General features: G+C 35.9%; 1 pseudogene; it reads right to left on the reverse strand.

The window, feature by feature from the left end:
* Positions 1-239: 239 nt before the first annotated feature.
* On the reverse strand, positions 240-19041 carry LOC144581679 (uncharacterized; annotated as a pseudogene).
* Positions 19042-19266: the final 225 nt, after the last annotated feature.

A 19266-nucleotide genomic window follows, 5' to 3' on the forward strand; every position in this document is an offset into this window, starting at 1 on the left:
TGTAATACTGAGAGATGCCCTAATGGATCTCTTGTATTTCATGCATATTCTTCCTTACCTCCATTGTGGAGTAGTAGACTGATTTGGGCCAATCATCCCAGCCAACACTGTCACTCCCTTCTTAGCCTGTTGACTTAATGGTAGGAAGATTAACCAAAGTGTCTAGGTGGCAATCTTAACTTCCAGTTTAATGGAATCATTGTTGCGTCTCCTGGTGGCAAGATTGCTCCCTCTGGAACTTAGAACTGTAGGCCAGCAGAACATAATGTCGCAGGAACAGGGAGCAAAAATTTTGCTAGTGGATCACTAGGGGTGGTGGCGAGTGGTGCCACTTCTACTTCCCTTCCTCGATTCCTGGACCGGAGAACTCTGGCTATGGGAGAAATAATACTATTTATTGGATGCTGATTCAGAGCATATGTGTCTCTCTAGAGAACAGGCTTCAGTCCTGCAAAGTATTGTCACCTATTGGTGTTGTCATTGTGACTTCAAAAGGCCATTTCACCATTCTATCAATCCAGCTGCTTCAGAATGATGGAGAACATGGTAAGACCAGTGAATTCCATGAGCATGAGCTCACTGCCACATATCTTTGGCCGTAAAGTGAGGGCCTTGGTCAGAGGCAATGCTGTGTGGAATAAATGGTGGATTAGGCATTCCGTGAGTCCCCAGATGGTAATCTTGGCAGAAGCGTTGTGTGCAGGATAGGAAAACCCTTATATGGAGTGTCTATTCCAGTGAGGGCAAACCTCTGCCCTTTCTATGATGGAAAAGGTGCAATATAATCAACCTGCCACCAGGTAACTGGCTGATCACCCCCAGGAATAGTGCCATATTGAGGGATCAGTGTTGATCTCTGCTGCTGGCAAACTGGGAACTCATCAGTACCCACAGCAAGGAGAGTGGAAGTCCATGTTGCTGAGCCAGTGAGTAATGTCCATCCCTGCTGCCATGGATGCTTTGTTCATGGGCCCATTGGGCAATGACTGGGGTTACTGGAAAAAGAGACTGAGTGATGTCCACAGCATGGGTCATCCTATCCACTTGATTATTAAATTCCTTTTCTGCTGAGGTCACCCATTGGTGAGCAGTCACATGGGATTTAACTAGCTTTACAGGTTTTGACCACTCAGAGAGATCCATCCACATAGCTCTTCCCCACATTTTTTTTGTCACCAATTTTCCAATCATGCTTCTTCCAAGTGCCTGACCATCCAGCCAAACCACTGGCTGCAGCCCATGAATCAGTGTATAATCACACATCTGACTATTTCTCCTTCCATGCAAAGTGCACGACCAGGTGTACTGCTTGAAGTTCTGCCCACTAGGAATATCTCCCTTTCCTGTTGTCCTTCAGGGAAGTCCTAGAAAGGGGCTGTAGTCCTCAGCTGTCCACTTTTGAGTGGTGCCTGCATATCGTGCAGAGCCATCTGTGAAACATGCCCTAGTCTTCTCTTCCTCTGTCAACTGATCAAAAGGGATTCCCCATGAGGCCATCAGTGCAGGCAGGGGAAGAGAAGGCAGGGTGGTGGGAGTAGAGACCATGGGCATTTGAGCCACTTCCTCATGTAACTTCCTTGTGCCTTCATGACCTGCTCGAGCCTGATTACAAATATACCACTTCCATTTGATGATGAAATGCTGCTGTGCATGACCCACTTTATGGCCAGATTGGTCAGTAAGCACCCAGTTCATGATAGTCAGTTCAGGTTGCATGGTGACTTGACAACACATAGTCAAACATTTAGTTTCCACCAAACCCCAGTAACAGGCCAAGATCTGTCTCTAAAAAGGATAGTAGTAATCTGCAGAAGATGGCAGGGACTTGCTCCAAAATCCTAGAGGCCTCCACTGTGATTCACCTATTGAATATGGGAGCCAGCCAAAGACGCCAAACAGCATCCCTATCTGCCACTGACACCTTAAGCACTGTTGGATCTACTAGGTCATATGGTCCAAGTGAGAGAGCAGCTTGCACAGCAGCCTTGACCTGTTGCAGAGCCTTCTCTGTTCCAGACCCCACTCTAAACTGGCAGCCTTTTGGGTCATTCAAAAACTGGGCCAGAGTAACACACTCAAATTTGGAATGTGTTGCTTCCAAAATCCAAATAGGTTCACTAGACATTGTGCCCCTTTCTTGGTTGTAGGAAGGGCCAAATACAGCAACTTATCCTTTGACTTAGAAGGAATATCTCAACAGGCCCCACATCACTGGAACCCTAGAAACTTTCCCTAAATTTTAGTGGTATTTATCTCCTATCCTCTGGAATGTAAATGTCTCACCAATAAGTCCAGTGTGTTTGGTACTTCTTGTTCCTGCATTCAATCAGCATAATGTGGTCAATGTAATGGACCAATGTGATATTTTGCAGAATTGAAAAGCTATCAAGTTTCTATCTGGTAAGATTATGACACAAAACCAGAGAGCTGATACACCTCTGAGGTAGGACAGTAAAGGTATGTTGTTGGCCTGGCCAGCTGAAGGCAAATTGCTTCTGGTGGCCTTGTGGACAGGAATAGAGAAAAAGCATTTTCCAAGTCAATGGCTGCACAGCAGGCAACAGATGTATTAATTTACTCACGCAATGCAACTACATCTTGTACAGCAGTTGCAATCAAGTCACCACTTGGTTAAGCTTACGATAATCCATTGTTATTATCCAAGATCCATTTGTCTTATACACAGGCCAAATGGGAGACTTCAGTGGGGATAGAAACTGTCTAGTGGAGTTAGGGACCACTTCTCAAGGTAGGAGACAGGCAATGGTACCAGTAATTATAGTGTTTTCCTTGACAATCTAAGAGCAGGGATAAATCTAGATGATTTTATGTTAATGTTTGCTGAGAAAGATGAGAGTTTAGCTGTATTCAAGAGCAATTAAATCCAAGGCCCCTGCTCAGGTAAATGTTCAACTATGTATATTTTGAAATCATATGGGCTTTAACAATTTTTTTTCAGTATACTTTAACTTCTGCGGTGCATATGCAGAATGCGCAGGTTTGCTACATATAGACACGTGCCATGGTGGTTTGCTGCACCCATTAACCCATGATCTACATTAGGTATTTCACCTAATGCTACCCATTCCCTCCTAAATCCCCAATGCCTGGCAGGTGCCAGTGTGTGATGTTCCCTCCCTGTGTCCATATGTTCTCATTGTTCAACTCTGACTTATAAGTGAAAATATGGGGTGTTTAGCTTTCAGTTCTTGTGTTAGTTTGCTGAGAATGATGGTTTCCAGGTTCATCCATGTCCCTGCAAAGGACATGAACTCTTTTTTTATGAGTTCATTTTATTATGTCTGCATGTTATTCCAAGGTGTATATATGCCACATTTTCTATATCCAGTCTATTATTGATGGGCATTTGGGTTGGTTTGAAGTCTTTGCTCTTGGGAACAGTGCCACAATGAACATACACGTGCATGTGTCTTTACACTAGAATGATTTATAATTCTTTGGGTATATACTCAGCAATGGGATTGATGGGTCATATGGTATTCCTAGTTCTAGATTGTTGAGGAATCACTACACTGTCTTCTGCAATGGTTGAACGAATTTACACTCCCATCAACAGTGTAAAAGCATTCCTATTTCTCCACATCCTCTCCAGCATCTGATATTTTCTGACTGTTTAATGATTGCCATTCTAACTGGTATGAGATGGTATCTCATTGTGGTTCTCATTTGCATTTGTCTAGTGACCAGTGATGATGAGCTTTTTAAAATATATTCATTGGCTATATAAATGTCTTCTTTGAGAAGTGTCTGTTCATATCCTTCACCCATTTTTTGCTGGGGTTGTATTTTTTTTCCTTGTAAATCTGTTTAAGTTCTTTGTAGATTCTGGATTCTGGATAGGGTTTCAATCATTTTTACAGGCATTATGACCACAAGCTCAAACTTTATGAGTATGTTATTTAGTGATGAATGTTCACTGAGGCACTGTTGTTAATTGGCAAAATAAATTAGTAATAATATATGAATAAAAAGGAAATGGGAATATTGAGCTTTCATTTTGTTTTTCTTAACACAAAATTATTTACACATTGAAAAAATCAGAAAGCATTATTACATTCTAAAGTAAGAATCATAGGAAATGTTTCTTACCTTATGATGTATCAGAAAAATAGGAAAATATTGATGCTTTTAAAGAAGAAAAAACATAAAATAGTTCTTTCTTTTAAAATATACTGTGTATATATATAATATGTATTAAATGTATTGTGTAAATATATGTATATATAACAATATATGTAAATATATAACAAAACAATGTGAATTTACAAACATTTTAAAGCAATTAGTAGAAATAACTGAAAAATAAAATATGGAAATCTCTGTTGACATTTATGTACTTCTTAAGAGTACCTTTATAATATTATTTATAACATGTTGTATAAAATCTACATGTAATGCCATTGTGTTGATTCTGTTTTGCCTTCAATTCTTTTAGGACTGAGGTTTTAAAAAATATAACCCTACAAGATTGAGAACAAATACCTTCTTTAGATTTTAGATGGAGGAAAAACAATGAATAGTGACTTAAGTTGTAAATAAGTTTCTGCTACTATGAAATATTTAATACAAAACAAAATTAACACAAATTTTAATGTAATATCAGTTTAATTAATAGGAAAGTGTTTATGTAAGTTATTTTAATACCTAATGCAAAATAGAATGAATACATATTTTAATATGATTTGTCTGTATTTATGAAGTTAAAATAAAGAAAATGATTCACCTGGGCTCCTTTGAAATACCTACAGTCAAGTGTCGTAAATTGATCAAAATACAGCATATTAATCGTCTCCACTTTGACATCTTCTGTACCTTGTTTTAATCTCTTGTAACTCATAGCAGTTATAAAGTGGCATTTGGAGACATAAATATTATTTAGAATAATAGACAATCAAATAGTTCTTTGGTTGAGTTAACTAAATTAAGCTAAGCTCACTTGAATAATAATTTTTAAATTTTAATTGACAAATAATATATATATACTTATGGGGCACAATATGATGTTCTGATATCCATTGTGGAATGATCATATCAGGCCACTTAACATATCCATCAGTTCACATGCTTATCATTTATTTATGGTGAGAACATTAAAATCCACTCTTAGCAATTTTAAAATATACAATAAATCATTATTAACTGCAGTCATCTTCCTGTACAATAGATGACCAGAGCTTTTTCCTCCTAACTGAGACTTTGTATCCTTTGACAAACATTTTATCCTTCTCCTATCACTGCCAGCTGCACTCTCAGCTTCTGGTAAACCATCTATTCTCTATTTGTTTGAGCTTGAGATTTTTAGATTACACATGTAGGTGAAATAATGGAATATTTGTGTTTCTGTGCCTGGCTTATTTCACTTAAGCATGATGTATTTTAGATTGAACCATGTTGTCACAAATGACAGTATTTCATTATTGTTTTAAGGCTGAATAGTGTGCTATTGTATATACATACCAGGTGTTCTTTATCCATTTAACCACTGATAGGTACTAAAGTTGTTTTCATATCTTGGTTATTATGAATAATACTGTCATGAACATGGAAATGCAGACATCCCTGACATACTAATTTTATTTCTTTGGAATATATACCCAGAAGTGGGACTATGGGATCGTATGATAGTTTTATTTTTAGTTTCTAGAGGAACCTCCATACTATTTTCCAAAATGGCTATGCTAACTTACATTTCCATCACCAGTGTGTAAGGATTCTCTTTTCTCTGCATCCTCTTCAGTGCTTATCTTTTCTCATTTGATAATTGCCATCCTAACAGCTGTGAAGTTATAGCTCATTGGGGTTTTAATTTGTATGTTGTGATGATTAGTGATGGTGAGCATTTTTCATATATCTATCTGGTGCCAATTTGTACATCTTCTTTTGAGAAGTATCTTGAATAATTATTTTTAAATACATCCTAAACAATTTTTAACTGGTTTAATTAGAACAAATGTACCTTCTAAATCGCCTGAACTTTCTAAGGAGAGAAAACCGATGAACTCCAAGTTTCAATAGAAAGAAGATGAATTTAATAGGATGGATGAGAACACATAAATTATTTGAGATAAATAATACTGAGTAATTCTGGTCATCATCAGTAACTCTATCATCCTTCACATTAATACAGTTAATGTGTCTGATATTTTTTTGAAGCATTGGTCAACTACTATTATAAATCTTTTGGTATTAAATGAGCAGACAAGAGTGAAATGTGAAAAGAAATGCAAATTTCAACAGTTCTACAACTTATCTCATTTTAAATTCTTGGTTCACTTTTGTAAAGAGATTTTTATCTGTTTAAGACATTCATTGTCCTCTTTTGACTCCTGAAAAGTTATAGCTTAGAAAGAATTATTTTACAATTCAGAGTGTTTTTAACACTCCAGTGAAAGCACAAGGCTGTAGACAGCCTAAAGACATTTAGCCATCTGGTGGGGAAAGAGAGTCGCTATTTCTTTTTAGGTAACTGCTGTGAAAATTGAAACTCACTTAATGCTTCTCAATGTTTATGAGTAAGCAAAAAACCCTGAGATCATCTTATGAAACTGACAGTTAGCATAGGGTACAATGGAAGGTTTGGAAGGAGTTATAATCATGATATCCACGTACCCTTGAGAATAGAATTGGGATCTGTAACATATCCTGGCTTATAGATATGTATCTATAGATATTTTTTCCCTTGACTAGATAAAGCACTCATTTTTCCTCTTGCAGCTAATTCCTATATTTTCTTCAAACAGCCTCTCATTTCAAAGAGAAAAGAACTCTTTTCATTTAAAACTTTTCTTAACGTTCAATCAGATTTAAATGTTATTTAATATGTTCCATATGCCTGTATGCACAGATGTATCATGGCATTCAACAGTAGTTTTATACTCATTATTTATTTGCTATTTCAATAAGTTCAGGAACCATGTTTTCTCTGACCCTGTATCTAGCACACTTCTTAGAATATAGTAGGTGCTAAATAAATGGGTCTTCCCCCCTCATGCCTAAAGAACGGGTGATATAATTGATGAAAGCATAGAAAAGCTTAGGGAACTGTAAGGCTCATGGTGCTATTCACTGAAAGAGGAAAAGGAAAAATTATAATGAGTTTGGTTTGAGATATGTGTGAGATGCTAGGGACAGATCTAGTTACACATCTATATTCATCAGGTAGTTACTTATACAGAATATATAGAGAGAGATAGAGAAGAAAGGAAGATCAAGGTTGCAGACTTGGGAAAAAAAAATCACACGTTATCTTGAGAAGTCTGAAATGGTAAGAAGTAAACCAAGAAGCCAAAGTAGACAAAGATAACTTCAGGAGAGGAAATGAGGATCCCTTAAAAGACAGTGGCTTGTGTAAGAACAGACATTCAAATTTTCCACATTTCCTCCTTGATTCTTTTTGGATACTGGTTGAAATTGAAATGACCAAAAGTAAATAAATGTACATGTTAAAATATTTTACTGGATCTGGGGCCTAGCTTTGAAATTATTTATAGGCATATTTATGTCTCCCCAATCACCACTCTGTTTCTTGTGTATCTATTTGAATTCATAATAGACTGAAAGGAGGAGGGCTGAGAACCTGAAGCCTAAGTATGCGTCCATAGGTCAGACAAATATTTATTCAGGCAGCACAATCGAGTGCCTACTCTGCTCCAGGCACTGCACTAAGAGCAAGGGATTGTGTGGTTATTACGAAAGACATGATTCCTGCTCTTATGGTATTGGGAAGAAGGCTTGAGAGATTAAACACAAGCAAATTCATAACATTCTTGGAGCTGTGCACATTTCCTGAAATTACAAAATGGATTCATTGTTTTCCTTCACAAGATGGTCTTTACTAAGCTTTTTTTACAGCAATGGATGAAGATGTATCTAAGAAGAAACTTACTAAGATCAAATAAATCAGATCCCGTACCATTTTCTCACATCAAAACTGGAGGGAAGTGCTGACCTCAAAATCCATTCCAACTCAGAAACCCAATGCTATGGAATAGGTTTGGTGACAATGACAGATTGTTTGTGAGTTGAAACACAATACCACCAGAAAGCATAAGACTTGGGGCCAGGCAGTTTTCTCCATTACGTGGTCATATGCAATAAAGGGAACTCACCTCACAGAGCCATCTTTGCCTCCTGGAATCATCAGATGTTAACCATGAAATTAAATTGAATACACTAATGTCTATCAAAAATCCCGCTAAAGAGATGGGTTTTAGGTCTAGAATGCTGGAGTGGGCAGCCAGTATCTAAGTTTTCTTTGGCAGCTTAGTGATGGAGGTCATTGAGATTTACAGTGTACATCACATGTGTTTGTGTATATGTGACAGCAAGTATACAGCTGTAGTGATGAAAAGTCAAAAATACAAAAATTGTGCAGGGACCAGGACCCCCAACAGAAAAACACACAGTTCTAGCTTCTTACAACCCTCGTCAGGTTACTGAGACTAAATATAAAATTATATATTCTAACCATCATAATTGTATAATATGATGTTAAGCAGAATATCTTACAAATGTTTCCAAAATATGGAAAACGCCATGCAAACCATGATTTTTAGGGAAACAGAAGAATTTTTATTTATAATTTTCTAACAGGATAAAAAATTAAAGTTACCCATGAAACACCTTGCAATAAAATGGACATAAAATAGCATATAAAACAATTAAAAATAAGCATATTTAAAGAAGCCATTTCCCCAAATGATAGAAAATGCTAGACAATTACTTGGTACTCTTAAGAAAATACTTATAAAATCACGCACACACACACACACACACACACACACACACACACAGTATGAATATATATATTTATACATATATACATAAATATATATACATATATACATAAATATATATATATATATATATAAAATAGCAACAAGTACAACAAAAGCATAAGCCTACTGAGATAAAAAGATCTTACAAGAGCTAAAAGAAAAAAAGGACAATGTAATTAGTAAGAACCCAAATGGCGGAGACTTTTCCAGAGTTGAATAAAATGAAAGTGTTAGGTTCTATATAGAACAGAAAAAATAAATATATACTTAAATAGGAAGTAAAAAAATTAAAAGCTTCTGGAAAAACAGATTATTTACAAAGGAAAAACAATAAAACTGAATGGAAAATTTTCATCAGTAGCAATAAATGCCGGAATACCAGAAAGTAATATCTTCAAGCCATTTCAACCTTTATAAATTTTAACCTAGTATTCTATTCCAGCAATATATTAAAAAGTCATTCAAGATTAATGATGAAATTGTCTTTTCAGATATTAAAGACTAACACTTATGTCCACTGTTTAAAAGAAAAACTTTATCCTCAAAGAAAAATGATGTAGATCTATGAATAGGGAGCGTCAGGTAAGTCATAAACTATATTAGTGTTTACATATTGACTATTAAAATAATTTTTAAAATTTTCAATTAGTAATAACAAAAAGTCTGCCTAAATTAAAAATTTGTAACATGGAAACATCATTAAAGAAAGCAAGAAAATAAATCAATAAATATAAAATGAATTCTAAAATATACAGTAGTGATGTTTTACATTTAATATAGTTATTTGAAGAACAGTAATAAAATAAATTTCAATTTGTATTTGAGGTATAGAGAAAATACCACAGACATATATGCTTGCTCATAATTTAAACTAAAAACAAGTTTACACTGATTTGAAAAGGCACGGGGGTCAGCTATTTCTTATATCAGAGCAATGAAGTATATTAATGAATTCAAGATAACCCTGTGTTTGGCAATCTGGCAGTGACTTACTGATACCTTTGAAATGATATTGTGAATGAAGGGATGGAGTATATTGCAGTGGCATGAAATGAATGAGACGGCAGTAGGTCCCTCCAAGAATGAAAATGTTAAAATAGTGAGAGGGAAATCTTGACTTGTTTAAACTGATTCCCTACTGGCTTGTCTTTTATAAAAGAGTCACCTTTCTGAAAGCCTTCATAAAACCTAGCTATAGCCCAGTACTTCAGAAAATCAGTCCTAGCCAAGTGCAACCTTTGGATCCACGTCCAAGTACACCGTGGATAGAGTCTGGTAGGTGTTGTCGCTGCTTTACCCTGCCGTTGTGCTGCACTTGGAAGCCTCAAACCCTGGCTTGTAGGCCTAATAGTGAAGTTATTTCAAACAAGTAGGAAACGTGAGATAGTAGGATAGGGCTAAATCAAAGATGTTTTCCTTTACATATTGCTATTGCCCTATACTGAATTTCACCATGAGAAGAGACGGTGCTCAGTTAGTTACGCCCTTTAAAAATTCAATAGTCAAGGGTTAGGTTTTCATGCCAGAGTTTAATGTCTAGCTCTGCTTGCCTGTGCAGTGCTGTAGAATGCACGGTACATCCTGTTGCTTCTATCTCTGATTTCTTCCCAATTATTGCTGCTGCTGCTGCAGGAATTTTATACTCATAGTTAGAGCACATTTTTATGACAATGAAGTAACCAAACCACAGGGAAGAGTTTAGCTCCCTGGTAAGTCTCTTCCTCTCAAAATTTGTCAATCCACAATTCCACACCCTCCCATCTCCTTCCCTCTGCTCCCCTTCCTGTCTGTTACCCTCTTCATAAGTTGAGGATTCTTCTATTTTCTGTGAAGTATACAAATATGAATTAAAATACTTTTAAATATTTAGTTAACATTCAGTTATATATACTGTACACTTATTTTGTAGAATATCATAGCCGTCTTTATTTCTATAACATTTATTTCAAATTTCTGGCAAAAATGTTTTACTAGAGTTCATGCCTTTCTTACAAGAAATGTTTACTGTTATATTCATTTATTTGTTAGAATATCAGGAACAAGTGCTTTTAACATCTTATTTTATTAAAGAAGAATAAAGAGTGGACAAGCACTGTGGCTCATGTCTATAATTCCAGCACTTCAAGAGCCTGAGGTGGGAAGTTCACTTGAGGTCAGGTCAGCAGTTCAAGACCAGCTTGAGCAACACAGTGCCACAATTTTTTTTCTCATCTCCACAATTTTTTAATTAGCCAGGTGTGGTGGTACATGCCTGCAGTCTCAGCTATTTGGTAGTGTATACCTATAATCTCAAGTGACAGAATCACTGGAGCCCAGGAGTTGGATGCTGCAGTAAGCTGTGGTTGTGCCATAGCACAACCTGACTGACAGAGTGAGATCCTGTCTCAAAAAAAAAAAAAAAAAAAAAAAAAGAGAGAGAGAAAAAGAAATTAAAACAATTATTAGTACTCAAAATCATATTTAGTCAATAGCAATTTAGTCACTTGTTTTTCTATTCTTGTTTCTAAAATGAATATGAAGTAACATCTTAAGCCTTAGGTTTTTAAACTCACTTAACTTTGTAACCAGACAGTCTATACCACTTCTGTTTGACTTTTGGAATGTCTTTGAGAGCCTTTTCTAGGTAATAAAGATAGAGTTATGGAGAAGATGATGAAATGAGTAGTGAGATAAGATGGGAAATATTAAACTGCTATGAAACAGACAAGATCAGAATAAATGAGATAGTTGGAGACAAGAAGAGGAACGGCTGAGAGAACATGTGGTTGCACATCTAAAGTGATATTGGTTATGGAGAAAGCAGATAAAAATTGATCAGCAAATGACAAAATTCAACCGAGCTTCATATCAAGAATTTAGCATACGAGAGAGGCTTGCAGAATCTTGTCAGAAAGGGTAGCACACTTGAGGAAGCTGTTAAATTCATTTGTAGAGTTTGCAGAAGCAAACATGAAAATATTTTAAAAGCTGGTTTTAAAAGATAACAAAACAAGACAGAATTGGGGAAAACGTACTTCTCAGTACACATATCACAGACACAAGAGTACAGAGCTGAATGGAACATTAGAATTAAAGTATACACCATGTATTTATTTATTAGACATTCATGTGTGGTCTTCTACAGGACACAATTTATTTATGTACATTGGATAGTTGACTTAACCTTGTATTTTGTACTTCGGATAGTTTACTCAAAGAATTGTTGAAATCCTGTGAGAGACAATTTATAAACATCTAGTTTTGTAAATTTGGAAATTTTAACCAACTGAAGAATACACAAGCAACACAGAGGAAGGGATGGCTTGTGAAGCGGTGGTGAACACACTGACAGGGAGGCTATTAAAGAAAACAGTAGTTTATTTTTTTCTTGAAAACTATTTCTTATTTGGTAAAAGCCAGTATGATACGAGAATACAAATGGTTAAATGGTCTTACTCTGAAGATAAATTACCTGAGTCTGAATTCTAGCAAAGACATTTATGAGTTCTGTGACCTTGAGAAGGTATCTCCATGCCTCAGCTTCCTCAAATGGAATAAAAACAATGCCTACTTAGAGGATTGTTTTGAGGATGAAACATAGTTAGTGACCTACAGTAACATACGATGCCTTCAACATAGCATTGTATAATTATAAATGCTTATTATTATATTAGCTATAAAATAGATCACATGCTATATAGAATTTCTTTTATAGCAGAATTATTACTCATAAAACAGTGCTTTCCCCTCTCTGTCTCTACACACACATACTACTATAATCCATGTAGGGTTTCCAGATCTATCTAAATGGGAACTAGCTTTAGCTTGGAAGTTTAATAATTTTATTGACATGAATCTTCCAAAGATTAAAAGGTTTGTTTTGGCTTCTATTCTTATTAAATTATCATTTCAATCAGACAGACCAGGGACATGATTTGCCTTAGTATAATAATACATGTTATCCCTTTATACTCTTGTGTTTAATCTAGGTGAATTGTATATCAAACCATTAACTCTATCTTTAACCTTATATTCTTAAAAACCAATGCAAATTTAAAATTACAGGAATTGAAATTTTAATTGAATAATCCATTCATTTCCCTCATTCAATTACCTGCAATTAAGTTCATTTGTTTTCTATTAATAGATGGTATTCTTTCAACATAACCCTTGAAATATGTTTGGGTGATATGACTAAAAATTTGTATAGCATTGTTTTAAAAACTTAGAATTTTATTTTTCTCTCTTTTAAGAGCAGTTCAGATATTGGTGGCTGAGGGTTATCATGGCAGTTTCAGTGGCCATCAAGATTCCAGGCTCTTTCTGTTTCACCATGCTTGCTCAGCATGTTTCTTCCAACGTCAGCATGAACTCATTAGTGCAAACCATCATGCAAGTCTTCGCCATCATGTCGACATTCAGAAGGAGAAAAGAAAAAGGGAAAAAGGATTTACTTATAAAACTGAGTAAGCTCCCTTAAAGGGCTTTTCTGAAAATACCACAAAACTCTTCTTATTCATATTAATTTAGCTACTTCTTTTTCAAGGTATGCCAGAAAATGTAGTTTTGCTAGGATAATTCACGATCTTAATACAGAAGTTGTGTGTAAAAGATGTGGAGTGAAGGGTTGCTTTCTGTGCAGCTAGCCACTATCAACAAATGTTTACTTTTGTGATTCACTTTTAGAAGAGTGATATGAGTTGGATTTAAAGTAATTATTTAAGAGGTGATAAATAAACTAAAATATTGATCTTAGTATATTGAGATAAGGAAGTGTTGAGAAAACGGTTACAATAGAAATCAACAAACTTTTTCTATGACAAGTCAATAAACCACCTATTGACAAGTCAATTCTCACAACTGACAAGAAATCAATTTTAAATATTTAAAACTGAAAAGTCATGACATACAAGTATAAGCAAATTACGAATTATATGAAAAGTACTAAAAGAATAATTAAATGCATAAATAGTTCCACAAAGGAAGCATAGCTCTCTGGGGAGGAAGACTAGGTGTTGAGAAAGGTGAGACAGGATATTTTTTTTCTTTATAAACATAATTGTTTAAGTACTATTTGTAGTATAGTATTTTATAGTGTTTTTTTGTTTATTGATATTTTGTTTTTAGTTTTAGATTTTTTTTATTACTGTGTGCAGATATTACTTTGCTCGAACTTATTTGGTAAATCCACAGAATTTACCAAGACTTTAGTCTCAAAGCATGTGCACTTTACATTCCTCAGATATTCACTGACAGTATTGTATTAGGTTGGTGTAAAAGTAATTGTGGTTTTTGAATTACTTTTAATTGCAAAAACCACAATTACTTTTGCACCAATCTAATATTAGAAGGAGCAAGGGAATATAAAGATCATTAATTATTTTTCTGTTATGAAGAAGAACAGAATTTAAGGTTTCAGGTAAGACATGTATACAAATGTGTATACATAATGCAAAGCAAAAATGAAAAACATACTCCAAAAATTACAATAGAAATTAGGGGAGAGGAAGAAATTCTTTGTTATTAAATATATCACAGAAGGAAGAAAGATTTATTTTTGTAAATGAAAATTATGCAGCACCTTTTGTTTTTATTGTCTTTACACGCTTGTTAGATTACAATCAGAAATGTGGGCAATGATTTGACAAATGCAAATTCAAATTAGATTGGAAGTTTTAGAAGCAATTGAATCAAACCCACCCAGAGCCCAGTGATTTGGCCATAAAGAAGGAGCCAGCTACAAAGAATGAGGATGAACGCTGAAGAGCTCACTGTGTTTGGAAATGACCATGTTACCATCACAGGAATTTATACAAGTGAGAATGCCTAGGCAAGCAAGCTTTGTTGACATCAATGACCACTGAAAGCATCAGTATACTCCAATATTAGAAAATAACTATTGTTAATTAAAAAAAAATTCTTAACAAAGACATAAAAGACTTTTTAAATAATATTTATTAAAAACAGAAATAGGTATCTTCTTTAACATCCTTTCTTACTCCCTAATGTGTTAAAATAACAGATACATACTCTTTTAAAATTTAGAAATAGACTAAATAAAATATATGATAATAAAATGTCATGCTACCTTTAGACACCAGCAAGCAAATGAGAGGAGTTAGAAACGGTTTGCATTCACCACCATGTCAGTCCACTTATTGTAGCTTGTTGTATTACTTCATAATCAGAGGGAAATTATAGGTGATGGGTCTTCTCAAACAGGTCTATATCATTACATCTCAAACCACTTGGGGTACCTTCATCTGGATCTACAAATAAAAGTGAATGGAATGTTTTCTTTTCTTTATTCTTGCTTTGTTTCAGATTGTCTTCTGATATAGGCTGGGATAAACTTTGCTCATGAACACATACCACTTTTATGTTTAACTGAAGTAGAGAATATGGCTTTAAAATAGCTGGCAGTTGCCCAAGGGCATATTTCTTTCAATTTTATGATAATTAAATCAATATTTACTTAGTACGCTTTGAAAGGAAATAGATCAGGAAGTACACTTTATGGAAATAATTGACAGTGCTCTTTAAAGAAACTACTAAATAAATTGCTCTGTAAAATAATATATAGTTTGTAAGCCCATGTGTAAAATTAGAGAATACTTTCCATTGTATTTGTAACTTCTGTGCTGTGCTTCCTCACTAATGGACTTGGTAATTTTCTGTGTAACAAATGGTGTTATCCCAAAGATTACATAGAAAATAAAAGAAGAAGCTCTCTACCATACATACCTCTATGCATGTTACAGAAAATGATAACACAGATTTTTGGCCCAAAGGACCAGATCTTTTTGCTTTTGATAGGGGGATGTTTGAGAGCAAACTTCTCATTCTCAGGTGGCCAGAGAGAAGACCCCCACAGGATTCTATGTGAAAGCTCTTTGTAAACTGTCCCCTTTTGTTGTGGTTTGCTCAAGGTATTACCTCCAAACTGGAATAAACCCGATGTATGATCTGATACCTAGACACTAGTTGATTGATTCTACCTAGTTTATTCACTCCATCTTGGTCCCTCACCAAGGTAGGAATCTCACTTTCATCAGTAAGTTTTGGGTTTTTCCATTTATTTTTTATATTCTTTGAGCCCCTGCTTGGACAGATGAAGTATTATCTGGTCACTGTTGTGGCTTCTAAGTTATGCATAATATCTTAGTTAAATTAGTCCTTATCATTACATTAAACAGATTATAATGTATGCTTTATAAATATATATAATGCCTGTAAGTCACATTTCTCTTTTGATACAGATATAGTGCAACGACATGGAGTTTTGCATAGAATAGGGAAAAGGGACAATAGAGGGCCCTGACAACTTCCCCTAAACCAATCTCTATCATTGTCTTTTCAGGGAATTGTTCTGCCAGACAAATATCTCCTTTCTTGGAATTGGTCTGGACAGATTTATTCATTTGTGTGTATGAATAGAATTCTTAGTAAGTGACTTCACTAAGGACCTTAGTACCTGGGCAAATTTTTCAGAATAGCATTGCTCTTTGGATAAATATGTTTATTTTTTTTTCTAGGTTCGAGATAAATCCTTCGTACTCTTCTCATAAAAAGAATTTTTGAGGTGAAAAATTTTGTTTCTTTCTTATAAAACACAGAAAGGTTTTTCAGAGCTTTCTGGGCAAATTGAATGGAACATTTAAGAGTTTAAGGTGGTTTTTTAAAATGATTTTTTTCTCTACAATGTCATACACTGGGGTCATAATATTAATATTCAGAAGTCTGTATTAGTTACCAGAAAGTTGCTAATATACACTAAGTCTAAGTTATCTTGGGAAAAAATGCTATTTAAGTTTTAATACAGCTATCCCAGCACCAAGTTTTAATTATGATAAATATATGTGTACATACATCACTTTTCCTCTCATGATAACACTATGTTTAGTAACATTAATCTCTACAGGGGCTGAGTGGTATAAGTAGTTTCACAGATACTGTATTCATTAGCCAGTGATTGTTTTTAAAGGTATTATGGCAACTTGTTACTTATATTTGCAAAAAGCTTCCCTGAAATAGCTGACTCAGGCATGAGAATGAAAAAGAAAATTCACAGGCCTTGTCAGTGAAAGGTCTCTGCCATGGGGCAGTTATTGCTCACCTAAAATCCTAATAAGAGCAGCTGAAATTTCATATATATGAGGATGTGACAGACCTACACTCTATGTTATAGTAAAACTAGGAACACTGAGGCAGCATTTCATGTGATAGAAAAGCAAAATACACAGTTATCTTTGGGAAACTTTCTCCAAATTTCACTGCCTTTTTGTCCTAATTCTTGAACATCCCAGCATTTTTCATGGGCAGCATTCATATCTAAAATAAAAGAAGGAGGAAATACTCATGGAAATTACGGCCCTCGTTTCTGCAGCTGATAACATGACTGGAGCTGGTATTGGTGACTACATTCTTCTAATACCCATTCTGTATTCCCTATGTCTTCAGCAAGCATTTCAGCAGACAGTTTTTTTTTTTTTTCCTAGTGGAGTGACCCAAACCTTCATTTCTGAGGGGCCTGGGCCATCTGTAGTCCTGCCTGGATTGGGCTGTTGTATTTTCCCATGGAACTTAATCACAGGGTGTGGTAAAGTATTATTAAGAGATGCCCTAATGTAACTTCTGCATACTCTTCCTTACCTCCATTGTAGAGTATAAAATCTACTGATTTTATCTTGATAGTCCACATCAATCATCCCAGCCAACTCTGTCACTCCCTTCTTAGCCTGTTGACTTAAAGATAGGAGGAGCCCAAAGTGTCCAGGCTCAATTATAACTTCCAGGTTAATGGAATCATTGTTGTGTCTCCTGTTGGTAGCATTCTTCCCTCTGGAACTAAGACCTCTAGGCCAGCAGAACATAATGTCATGGTAACAGGGAGCAAGAATTTTGCTGCTGGATTACTAGGGGTGTTGGCGAGAGGTGCCACTTCCACTTCCACTCCCTGATTCCTGGACCCATGAATCCTGGTTATGGGAGAAGCAGTGCCATATATTGGACGATGATTCAGAACATACACAGCCTTCTGGAGAACTTTGTCCCAGCCCTGCAAATTATTGTCACCTAGTTGGCATTATAATTATGACTTCAAACGGCCATTCAACAGTTCTATCAATCCAGCTGCTGTCGGATGATGGGGAAAATGGTAAGACCAGTGAATTTCATAAGCATGAGCCCACTGCTGCACTTTTTAGCCATAAAGCGAGTGCCTTGATGAGAGGCAATGCTGTGTGGAATGTCATAATGGTGGTTAATGCATTCTGTGATTATCCCCACATGATAATCTTGGCAGAAGCATTGTGTGTAAGGTAGGAAAATCTGTATCTGGAGTGTGTATTCTAGTGAGGACAAACCTCTGTCCTTCCAATGATGGACGAGGTGAAATATAATGAACCTGCCACCAGGTAGCTCGGTGATCACCCCCAGGAATTGTGCCATATTGAGGGCCCTATCTTGGTCTCTGTTGCTGGCAAACTGGGCACTCAGCAGTGGCCATACCCAGGTCAGCCTTGGTGATTAGAAGTCCATGTTGCTGAGCCCATGCATAACCTCCATCCCTACCACCATAGCCAATTTTTTCATGGACCTTTTGGGTGATGGTTTGGGAAAGAGACTGAGTGGTGTCCACAGAAGGGGTCCTCCTTTCCATTTGATTATTAAACTCCTTCTCTGACGAGGTCACCCACTCATGAGCCCTCATAGGGGATACAAATATCTTCACAGTTTTTGACCACTCAGAGAGGTCCACCATTTACATACATCTTCCCCAAATTTCTTTGATGTCAGTTTTCCAATCATGCTAGCTGCAAGTCCCTGACCATCCAGCTAAACCATTAGCTACATTCCATGAATCAGTATATAATCGCACACCTGTCCATTTCTTCTTTCATGCAAAGTGCACAACGTACTGCTTTAAATTCTGCCTACTGGAAAGATTACCCTCCACTGCTGTCCTTCAGGGATGTACTAGAAAGGGGCTGTAGTGCTGCAGCTGTCCACTTTTGGGTAGTGCCTGCATATCATGATGAACTATCTGTGAACGCGGCCCTAGTCTCTTTCTCTGTCAACTTACTATAGGGAACCCCCCATGAGGCCATCAGTGCAGGCTGGGAAAGAGAAGGCATGGTGGCAGGAGTGGAGACCATAAGCATTTGAGCCACTTCCTCATGTAACTTACTTGTGCCTTCAAGACCTGCTTGAGCCCGGTCACATAAAAACCACTTCCATTTGATAATGGAATGCTACAGGGCATGACCACTTTATAGCCAGATGGATCAGAAAGGATCCATCTTAGTGTAATAAGCTTTATTGGCTACAGGTCCTCAGAGAAAGTGGTATCCTAACTATACTATGGAAGAAACTCTATGGACTAGTAACTAGACCAGCTGTCACTACATGAAATGAGAGAGAAAGACATTTACAGAAATTTTCTACTCCAAAAAAAAAAAAATTCTGATAATTCTGAAAAGTATTGTCT

Source organism: Callithrix jacchus, chromosome 3 (assembly GCF_049354715.1).
Source record: "Callithrix jacchus isolate 240 chromosome 3, calJac240_pri, whole genome shotgun sequence".
NCBI classification, from domain to species: domain Eukaryota; kingdom Metazoa; phylum Chordata; class Mammalia; order Primates; family Cebidae; genus Callithrix; species Callithrix jacchus.